The 12,276-nt window shown below is 39.5% G+C and overlaps 1 pseudogene; it reads right to left on the bottom strand.

Moving 5' to 3' along the window:
• Positions 1 to 8,458: 8,458 nt before the first annotated feature.
• Positions 8,459 to 12,047, bottom strand: LOC113346734 (annotated as a pseudogene).
• Positions 12,048 to 12,276: the final 229 nt, after the last annotated feature.

Below are 12,276 nucleotides of genomic sequence, written 5' to 3'. Positions count from 1 at the left end.
CTTTCAACGAGATAATGGAAACATTTAAGCAGGTGAACATTAACATTCCATTGTTATAAGCCATTAGGCAGATGCCTGCTTATGCCAAGTTCCTTAAAGATCTTTGTACACGAAAGCGTAAGCTAAATGTCCAAAAGAAAGCCTTTTTAGCTGGTCAAGTAAGTTCCATTCTTCTGAATCAAACACCTCCTAAGTATAAGGACCCTGGATGCCCCACCATATCTTGTGCGATTGGTAATCACATGGTCGATAAAGCTTTACTTGACTTAGGAGCTAGTGTTAACTTACTCCCGTATCATGTATACACCCAGCTAGGTCTTGGTAAGTTGAAACCGACTAAAATGACACTACAATTAGCTGATAGGTCTGTCAAAGTCCCTCGTGGTGTCATAGAGGATGTTATGATTGAGGTTGATAAGTTTATTTATCCAGTGGATTTCGTTTTTCTAGATACCCAGCCTGTTCAGGACCCAAGTGCTCAAATCCCAGTGATTTTAGGTCGCCCATTTTTAGCCACAGCTAACCCTGTCATCAATTGTAGGACTGGGCTTATGAACATATCCTTTGGTAATATGACCAATGAACTAAATGTCTTTAATGTTACTAGACAACCTTCTGAGAACGATGATTTAGAAGAAGTGAATATGATTAGCACTTTAGTTCAGGATAATTGGCTTGACACTTTACTGGTAGATTCTCTAGATGATTTTGAGGAAACCATTCTCTTAGATCAGATGTGTGATCAATCTTTAGAAGAAGCTCTTGAGTATTTTAAAGATTCTATGGACCCAGAAATTCAGGCAATAGTTTTAGCTCTGTCTGAGAGTAATGACGACCCTAAGTTTGGGGGTAGAGAACTAGAAGAATCTCTTGAATATTTTAAGGAATCTGAAGATCCGGAAATTCAAGCAATAGTCAGAGGTTTGTATGTGAGTAATGAAAACCCTAAGTTTGGGGGTAGTGATGGTTCTTGTGATTGTAACGTATCCCTAATTAGAGTCTCTAACTTGGGACTCGAGCCTTGTGTGTCTGAGATATTACTTGAGTCTATTCAGACTCCGCTACCTGATCCTCCTGATGTTGTCCAGGAGGTAACCCAGGTATTAGAGATCCGTTTTTCGGATGAATCTATTTTTCGAGACACACATATGAAGTTCAATTACGCGCCGCATATAAACCCAGTTGTCTTGACAGAAACCTTAGATGAGGACGTGCTCATTCTTTTCATTTTTATGAACCAGTGCAGTTGTCTCATGCTGGTGTCATCTCTATTTGGTCTTATGGACCCACAATTGTTTCGACTATTGATATATGACTTTGGAAGGTGACAATCCGTTTTGAGGTATTTGATGTCTAGCTAAAGACTTTAAATATAAGTTTTGGGGTGTGATGAGCGATTAATTCTTACATATTTACTACCCAAAATATATATTGGTGGTGCTTATTTTGATATTGATTGTGTTATTGTAGGTAAATGAATAAAATGGGCTCTTCCAAGAAAATCGGCTAAAACTAGGATTCCAAGAAGAAAATATGGACTACGGAGTACATGGGTCGTGGATACTTTTGGATCTAAATGGGATAGGCCCAATTTAAACTAGTGAAGGAGATGATGGGCTGAAGTTGGTTTAAGAAACTAACATGCTCGGGCATTTTGGATTTAATCTCGTGGATTTTAGAATGAAGGACTTGGTGATTAGTTCTCGAAGGATTTAGGAGGTATCACGTAAAATGAAAAATCCTACTCAATAATTAATGTACGAGGTATGTCGACATGGTGGAGGAAGAAAGGAAACTAAATATCTTTTGCAACTAAAGAAGATTGATTTTGAGCATAATATATACTTCACCACATTAATACATGACGTCTGTTTTGGAATTGAGATAATGACAAAATGAGTTCTTACCTCGTACATAAGATCAGTATGTGCTCATATAATATTTTCTTTCCCATGAAAAGAAAAGCAAGTGGTCGTACATGTGGCGAGTCTTTGTTAGGTGATATTGTGTATTCTTAGACAAGTGGCACACTCCCATTGGACATGACACGTGGAAGAGAATTAAAAGAGGAAGGTTAGATTTTGTTGAAATCTATATATTGATGTCGAGAACAGGAAACCAGGGAGTGATTTTTTTTTTTGAGAGTCGGTAAGCCGGTAGCCAGTTTCACAATTTTCTTTTATTTCTTCTATTTAGTTTTCTTGTAATAATGAGGAACTAGAATCACATGCTGGGACGACGGATGGAGCCATTTTTCGTCATTGTGGTAAATAAATTAATTTCTTTTTATGACTACTTGCACTGTTTATGAAATGATTTATGATTTTTATTGAATGGGTGTCATTTGAATTGATGGGTCATGCTTAGATAAAATGTTTTGATGTCTCATGCTTTAGATTTACATTCATTACTCTCAAAATCTACATTAGGCAAGGAACTAGAGTCAACAAATTGTTATCATACAAGCTATAATTGTGCAGGAATAATTTTGAATCACATGAATGGAATTTGGTGAAATTTTTAGTCCCAGTACCTCTCACCATTGTTAACATTATTTGTATATTTATTTTTATTAAATTTAAAAATCGAACCTTCACAAGTCTTAGACGAACTCTACTACTACAACAACTTTTGAAACTCATCACTGATATTACGTAGTACCATCAATGGTTCAGCTAACTTTGTAGAAGGTGTTGGTAAATCTTGTGTATCATTACCGTGTGGTACCATATTCACTATCAATGGTGCGTTATATTCCTCCGTATTCCACGGGAATATGTTGAGTTTTAAAGATATACGCAGTAATGGATACCACATTAAAACGGTTGATGAGAACAATAAGGAGCACTTGTATATTACATCGCCAAATGAAAGGCATATTGCTGAGAGTCTTCCGGTTCTCGCTTCTGGGTTGTACCATGCAAAGATTCGAAAAGTTGAATCTTATTCGGTTATAATTCGAAAGTTTTATGACCCGAATACGTTTGTGTTGTGGCACAATCGACTTGGACACCCAGGTTCTACTATGATGAGTAGAATTGTTCAGAACTGTCAGGGACATCCTTTACAGAAAATTTTGCTTAACAAAGAACTTGGTTGTACTGCTTGTTCTTTGGGGAACTAATTACAAAACCGTCCTTGACAAAAGTAGTTCTGGAATCACCTACATTCTTGCAAATGATACAAGGTGATATATGTGGTCCTATACATCCCTACAATGGACCTTTTCAGTACTTTATGGTTCTGATCGATGCTTCTTCTAGATGGTCTCATGTTTGTTTATTTTCGACACGTAATTTAGCATTTGCTTGGCTCCTTGCCCAAATTTTTAAATTAGTGCTTACTTTCCTGATTATTCTATCAAGTCCATTCGGCTTGATGGTGCAGCGGAGTTTTCTTCGAATGCATTTGACACATATTGTATGTCGTTAGGCATTGAGGTTGAGCATCTTGTTTCTCATGTGCATACACAGAATGGTTTAGCAGAATCATTTATTAAACACATGCAACTCATTTCCAGACCTATGCTTATGAAAACTCAGCTCCCTATTTCTGCTTGGGGACATGCTATTTTGCACGCTGTTGCACTAGTATGCTATCGACCTTGTGCAAATAATCAGTATTCTCCTTTACAACATGTATTAGGTCATCCACCAGACATATCTCATTTGCGTGTTTTTGGTTGTGATGTTTATGTCCCTATTGCACCACCACAACGCACCAAGTTTGGCCCACAACGTTGACTTGGGATATATGTTGGTTCTGACTCACCATATATAATTCGATATCTTGAACCATTAACAGGGGATGTTCTTACGGCAAGATTTACAGATTGTCATTTTGATGAGACAATCTTCCCGCCGTTAGGGGGAGGAAAGCTACCGCCTGAAGAACGGCGTGAATTATCCTGGTATACACCAGAGTTGTCTCATCTTGATATACACACAAATTAGTGTGAAACCGAAGTGCATAAGATTTTACATATTCAAAATATTGCAAATCAAATGCCTGATGCATTTACAGATACAACAAAAATAATTAAAGTAGATGTGCCAGCTAAAAATGTTGCATCTCGTATTGATGTTCCTATGGGACAATCTGTGGATGTGGCAGCAAATAAATTGTCTGAGGTACACCGAAAGTGTGGACGACCAGTTGGATTAAAGGATTCTTCACCTCGAAAGAGGAAAATCTAATCTCAATCATTGACTAATAGTGTTCTTGAGGAGACTATTACAGAAGGATCTAAACTCTCAAAAAATAAATCTCCCGACGAGGAGAATGTCTCTACAGAGACAATGGAACCTCAAAATGAGGAAACCTCTATTAATTATGCATGCAATAGAGAAGTTTGGGATTGAAACACAATGATTGTTGACGACATATTTTCATTTACAGTAGCTACTGACATTGCATTGGATGATGATGGTATTGAACCACACTCTATAGAGGAATGTCGTCAAAGGGAAGATTGGCCGAAATAGAAAAAGACAATCCAAGCAGAATTACTTTCTCTCGTTAAGAGCAATGCTTTTGGTACTGCAGTCCGAACACCAGATAATGTGAGCCCGGTTGGCTGCAAATGGGTGTTTGTGCGCAAGCGAAATTAGAAAAATGAAGTCGTTCGCTATAAAGCGAGACTAGTGGCACAAGGTTTCTCACAAAAACCAGGGATTGATTTCGAGGAAACATATTCCCCAGTAATTGATGCAATTACCTTTCGGTATTTGATTAGTCTGGTAGTCCATGAAGGACTCGACGTGCATCTAATGGACGTGGTTACTGCATATCTGTATGGAAAACTGGATACATATATCTATATGAAAATCCCTGAAGGTTTTCAGTTGCCAGCAGATAAACCATGTTATATGTATTCACTAAAACTAAATCGAGCCTTGTATGGTTTAAAACAATCTGGGAGAATATGGTACAGTCGTCTAAGTGAATACTTATTAAGTCAGGGGTATGTGAACAATCGTATATGCCCATGCATTTTCATTAAAAAGTCAAATACTGGGTTTGCTATAATTGATGTATATGTAGATGACATCAATATTATTGGAACTCCTGAAGAACTCTCTGTTGATACATGAAAAATGAAACCCCTTAACGGGCTAGGGGTGCCCCTAAAAGGAGAGGCAAATCTAGTGTGAGATATGGGGACTTGGGGACTAGGCCCAAGTCCAATGAAGAAATACCCATGAGGTAAAAAGGACAAAAGAGGGATTAACGAATAAGGAAGAGGTTATATTAAGGAATGACACTAAAAGTAATTAAGGAGGTTTAGGACATGTGTCATGATGGCATAAAATGAGGGACTTTTGGGAAAGTCTATACAAAAGAAAGACAAGGTACAATGGAAAGGAAACTCTCTCTCTTACTACTCCTAGAAAAGTGAGGTCATTTGGTGTAGCTAGGACGGGTAGGACCAGAACTGAATTCACCCCTCAACATTTGGCGACCACACCCGGAGGCTCGTGGCTAGCTCACCATGACCTACTTAGAAAGCGCTAACTCAGGCGCGATGGGAAACCAAGCGACCAATCAACCTATCAACCTCGATGAGGTGACTATGGAGGATGACGACATCGAAGAATAATTGCTGGCCCATGATGCTATCAAACAAGCGCCGAGACATAAAACCCAACACAAAGAGATAGTAGCAACACAAGAGGAGAACACACGGGTAATCCAGCTACCAAAACCCACACCACCAGCTTTGCAGGATATGCAAAAGGAACTAGACGAGCGCTTACAAAGAAGGAGGGAGCTCGAAGACTGGATAGCACAAGAAGTGATAGCATAACAAAACACACCCAAAGAAGCAACCAAAGGCGGGGAGCACCAAAGAGACAAGACAACGACGATGTCACAGGAAGAAATGGCGAAATACTTGGAGAAAAATTATCATGTGGTAAAACAAGACAACCACTGTCGTGTAAGCAACCCATACCCGACACATATCCGAGAATACCAATACCCTGAGGATTACACTTCTCCGAAATTCAAGACATACTACGGAGAGGGGAACGCGCTGGAGCATCTCAGCCGATTCTTATCAGCAATGAATGATAGAGCTTCCGATGAAAAATTGTGCTTGAAGGAATTCCCCAAATCGCTCACAGGTACAACATTCACCTGGTACAACAATTTGAAAACATAAAAGCGTGGATTCTTGGTCAGCTATGTCCACACTCTTTCTCGGTAAATTCTATTCAGCCAAGAGGAAAATGACGTCAATAGACTTGAGCAAGAGCGGACAAAGGATGTGAGAAGAAGTAGGAAACTATATCTTGCGGATTCGGCGCTTGGCATTAGATTGTCATGAAGACATCAATGAGGGAACGCTTGTTGAAATCTGTGTGCGGGGGATGATCCCAGCTTTCAAGGGAAGATTGATCAATTTCAGGTTCCAGACTTTCGTTGAGCTAGAAGAAGCAGCTGAGAGGATCGATGATTGCGTAGGAGAAACAACTATAGACTCTGCTTGGCGCTACACATTTGGTAACGTGTCTGAGGCACCACGCAACGTAAGACCCAACATTAACAGGGAAAAGAGGGACCAATTCCAAATTGCAAGCGGGAGCCAGGGAAGAAACGGATGGGCTAAGCGAGATTCGAACCCACCACCACCATTGCCTTGCAGCAGGGAACGCGCAATCGAATTACTGAACCAATGGGTTATGGGAAAGGAAATCCAACTACCCCCGACAGTGATAGACGTCAACAAGATGGATAAGAACGCGATCAAATACTGTCACTATCACTGGAGGTTGGGACACCCGAGGGAAGAATGTTTCGCTATAAGGAGCATATTCGAACGAAAGCGCACCTCTGGAGAGCTCGAGGTAAATGGACAAGCGATTGAACGCGACCCTTTTCCTCGTCATTAAAACAAAAGGAAGAGTAGAACATGAGAAATGAGCTACAAGTTGTAAACAGTCCTACGGTAAGAATAAAATTATTTTTTGAATGTGTATGCAATGTGATGGAAAAAGGTCACAGGAATGCCAAAGGCGCCTGATCGACTGAAAAATCTACAAAAGGCTTTGGGAATCCAATGGCGCCAAGTTGGCTGACAAATCTATAAAAGGTCACAGGAACGCCAAAGACGCCTGATCGACTGACAAATCTACAAAAGGCTTTGGGAACGCCAATTGCGCCCAGTTGGCTGACAAATCTATAAAAGGTCACAGGAACGCCAAAGATGCCTGATCGAGCTGACAAATATACAAAAGGCTTTGGGAACGCCAATGGCGCCCAGTTGGCTGACAAATTTACAAAAGGTCACAGGAATGCCAAAGGCGCCTGATCGACTAACAAATATACAAAAGGCTTTGGGAATGCCAATGGCGCCCAGTTGGCTGACAAGTCTACAAAAGGTCACAGGGACGCCAAAGGTGCTTGATCGACTGACAAATCTACAAAAGGCTTTGGGAACGCCAATGGCGCCTAGTTGGCTGACAAATTTACAAAAGGTCACAAGAATGTCAAAGGCGCATGATCGACTGACAAATCTACAAAAGGCTTTGGGAACGCCAATGGCGCCCAGTCGACTGACAAATTTACAGGTCACGGGAATGCAAAGGCGCATGACCGGCCGACATCTACAAAAGGCTTTGGGAATGCCAATGACGCCCAGTTGGCCGACAAATCCACAAAAGTCACAGGAATGTCAAGGGCGCCTGATCGACTGAAAAATCTACAAAAAGCTACGCCAAACACACCTGACTGAATGCCAAACCTACGAGGAGACCACAGGAATGCCAAAGGCATCCAGTCAGATGGCAAATCTACAAAAACCAAAGGGAGGCCAGCAACGCCCAAACTAGCTGACAAGTTTATGAAAAGGCTACAAGACTGCCAAAGACACTCAGTCGATTAAGAATCGTACAGAAGGTCACGAAAATAAGAAGAATCGAAAAGGGGAAGAAGGCACATTCGCCCAACTCCCAACATCCCACCGCTCCCTTTTGATAAAAAGAAGGGGAGTAGGCGCGTTCCACAAACGCCTGCCCATCCCATCGCTCCCTTTGAATAAAAACAAGGAGGAGTATGCGCGTTTCACAAACTCCCACCCATCCCATCATTCCCTTTTGACAAAAAAAAGGGAGTAGGCGCGTTCCACAAACGCTCGCCTACCCAAAAAAAGGGGTGGGGTGGGGTGGGTTGTGGTGGTGGGGGGAGAGGGTAATAAGCGCGTTACAAAACGCTCACCCAACCCCATACATCTTCCCAACAACAAAAGAAAATTATGAATAGTTAACGCAACACGAAACCAAGAATAAACAAAAATAGCAGAATAAATAATTAACTAGTCACCACAATATCCCACGATTAATAAAAAAAAAGACAACAAAAACAACATGAACACACCTTTAAAACAAAAACACAAGTCCAACATAACCAAGGAAAAACGAAGGGGAAGACAACACAAAGAGGAAGTGCCTTAAACAGACTAGAGTTTAGCCAACTCATGCTGCTTCTCCTTAAGCTCGGCACGAACCGTTGCCTCCGCGGTTTCCTCAAGCACCTCATTATTATCTACTCCAACATCAACAAGCAATAAACTCAGCACCTCCTTCTTACTAACAGTTGCCTCCGATCGCTTCTCCAGCTCCTCCTCTAGCTTGGAAATCTGGCTAGTAAGCCGGCCACGAGGGTCGTTACGACTCTTCAACTTTTCCAACAACTCTTCCATCCACACTATTGGAAACTGAACATTGTATGCAGACTGTACAACAGTCTCCCAGCCGCGCATTATCGCCGCGTCAACAGATGCGTCCCCTACACGCGTAAGTTGGTCGGCGACCTCCAAGAGATTCCTAGTCATATAACACAAAATGCGAACGTCCAGAAGACTTGCCTTCGACATATGACCACCACCACGCTCTACAATATCTCTATAAGCAGCGGCAAAAGTGGTAGGAACCCATAAGCCGTGAACAAGGGTCTGCGTGGCAGGATCTACTCTAGCCTCGGCAGAACTCACACTAGTGGAAAATGGAAGTTAAACTACTGTCAGGACATGAAGTAATATCACTAAAAACGACTGTGTCCATCAGCTGCATTCTAGAAGTGGTTTTTTCCAAAACGACTGTGTCTGGCAAAAGTTGAATTCTTTAAAAAAACTACTTTCTTTAACAGTAGATCAACAAAAACTAACAGAAACAATAGTTTTTTTAATGATATTTCATAAAAAAAAAATTGATATTGATTCAGCTGAATCCAAAGCTGATTCAACTGAATCAAAAACTAAAAACGGGAATTAATTAATAATGACTTCGAAACTGAATATAATAGCGACTTTAAACTCATTTTGTATGGAATAGTGAATTTATTGAATAGTGAATTCAATTTACAATTTCAACTATCTCAAATCTTCAACTGTGTCAAAGTTAAACTTGGATTTACTACTTCCTACTTTCCCTGAAGAATCAATAGATGCTGAAATAGAAATTTTAGACGAAGACCTATTTCCCAAATCATACCCAGAATGACCACCACCACTAGCACCATCTCTCCCACCACCAGGCGGAGAACAGAAAGACCCATTATCAATTCCCCCCGCCGTCTCCTTCAACACCCCAGTCAGTAGGTTGCTGCGAATCCTTAGGAATTTCATTTACTTTCACACTGAACATGACTAAATTCTCCCAATCCCACTACAACGGAGTCTTTGTGTTCCACTCCATCACTGTTCCGAGTCTAGAACCACCTGAAACCATCCTTTGATAAAAAAAATGTATATATTTAGTGGGGAGTACAAATGGTTTCTCAATTTGGAGAAAAAATACGAATCTGATATCTGGAAGATGTCTACCATGAGATAAACCCCAATATATTAAAATTAAGAACATTTAACTAGCTTCTCGTAAAAAAAAACAATCATAAATGTCGGCTAAATGTGTACATTCATAACAATGGCACTACCTGTCGAATGTCCAAAGCAAAAACAAGGAATTCGGTGTGTTCAGGAAGAAGTTATCACTTACTGTAATTGATCTTCTGAGTAATATGAATGTCACTCTGTGGTCTTACTCCAATGTCTAGTCCTGTTAAGAGTAAACTGAGCAGTGTAGATGGCTGCAACAGCTAACAGAGATGGTGGTAACCTAAGCATGTCATGATCAACCAAGGATAGCTCGATCAAGAAAAAGGAGAGAAGCTCAAGCTGGTTCAAAATGCAGAAAATATGTTAGTATCCAATCTATAAAAAGTTATAAAATACTATGGATCAACAGTTTAATCTGATGGAAGACTAACTATACAAACCTTCTTATCACACTGAGCCGTTTTAAGGAATCTTTTCATAAATACATATGAAGTTGGAACTGACATATTGAATTGCAATGTATTTACTATCGATTTCTCTTGCAAACATGTTTATGCAGTGTTGGAATCACAATGTCGAAACTGGGTAAAACTAAGGATGCTAAACATGTTTCTGCAGTGTTAGAATCACAATGTCGAAACTGAGAAAAACTAAACACACTTGATAAGAGATATATGACTTAGAAGTGAAACATTTACCACAGCAAGAACTTGCTTCCTTGTATAAGCCTTGTCATAAATTAGAATAATATCATCTACAACCGGTACTGAAACTTCCTCATACTTGCATGCTAAAAGCATGGCTGCAATTCCGACCAACTGAAGTTTCTTTCGTTCCACAGTTTGGTGGGATAAGAATCTGTCTATAATGTTAACCATAAGGAATAATGTCTCATCCATGAGCTCAAATTTATAATGCACCCGTCAAGATTTAAACCAAGAAGGATGCTTAGCATATGTTTTGTTTACCCTTTCTAGGAGACAGAAAATCATGTCAAAATTTCGTATACCTCGATTAACCAATCAACTAGGATGACCCTCATATTCTCATTGATGTCGGATTGCTGAACCATATAGTTGGGAGATACACAGCTAGAATTCTGCAAAACAGGCAAGGTTCAATCAAGTTACCTCAGGCTTTACAAGTCTACCCTATCTTACTTTTGCATTCTTACTTTTGAAGTTTTGGGGATTTCAACAATAAAGAAAGCAAAGGTAAAGTACACTCTCAATTGGAACAGTTAGGCAAAGAATTTGAAGGTATTCAGATTGAAGAATGTCACTAAAGCAAGTAAGACTAGCACTTGATTCTCAAATGTGCACTTTGAGTAAATGGAGTAGGAAAATCAGACAATGCTACACCAAAATTGAAACAAGTAAGAGTTGAAAACAGTGAGACTAACCTCAGTTTTCTTGTAGTGAGCATATATATCATCGATATAATCTAAAACTGCAAGTGTGTTCTTTGAGTCGCAACTATCAATATCCAGAATGAGTTCTTCAACAATATCCTCCATCTCAACTTCCTCTTCCTACAACATTACATTATAGAACTGTTAACACTGTTTCCACTACAAGAAAATAAGGAACAAACCTTTAACACAAAACACAAAGTCATCATACCATTAAGTCAATATCCTCGAAGATTTTGACTTCATCAAGAATTGCTTCAGTGTGCTTCACAAACATTGGATCGGAGAAGGAACTATCTTCTCTATATTCATCTACATCTATAATGACCTTATTTGATACTTTTTCAATCATAATCGATGATGAATTCTGTACTGGCTTCTTAGTTTCCTGCAAACATTTGAATAAACCTAAGGAAAACCAATCTATTTCGTATATCACATCTAAACAAAGAGATTACTGGGCAACATTTTGGTTCTAAGAGAAACGAACTACCACTTGACAAGGTTGGTTTTGGTTAGAAATTTGAGTAGCAATCTTTCTTGTAATTGGTCTATGCACATCAACGGAAGGATTTTTGTCACAGATCCCATGATTTCTATACAAAAAAATAATTTTCTGCTAACATCTTCTTAATGAAGGCTTTCTGTTATTTAACAGACAACAAAAAACACAAATCAATTATTACTTTTTCAAGCAATTTTCTTTAAATGAATCACAAGGAGTAAGATAAAATTCTCGTTTATTTTCAGCGTTCATGTGAAACATACCAAGTCATTGACTACAGCATCAAGGGAATACATGTATCCATGGACGCCATCACTTCCACCATGTCCTGATTTTAAAAAAAAAGTACATAATACATCAGAAATGACTAAATTATGACATGAAACCTCTTCAAAACTATAAATCTACAGAAATTGAGTGCTCCCACGTGATTACCAGCATCTACTCCATCTATGTACACAACGGGGCCAACTGATATTTGGATAACAAGACAACAGGGTGAGGTGTTCTTCTCTAGTTCCAACA

This window comes from Papaver somniferum, chromosome 1 (genome assembly GCF_003573695.1).
Source record: "Papaver somniferum cultivar HN1 chromosome 1, ASM357369v1, whole genome shotgun sequence".
In the NCBI taxonomy this organism is placed as follows: Eukaryota; Viridiplantae; Streptophyta; class Magnoliopsida; order Ranunculales; family Papaveraceae; genus Papaver; species Papaver somniferum.
This window is presented reverse-complemented; position numbering and strand designations above follow the sequence as displayed.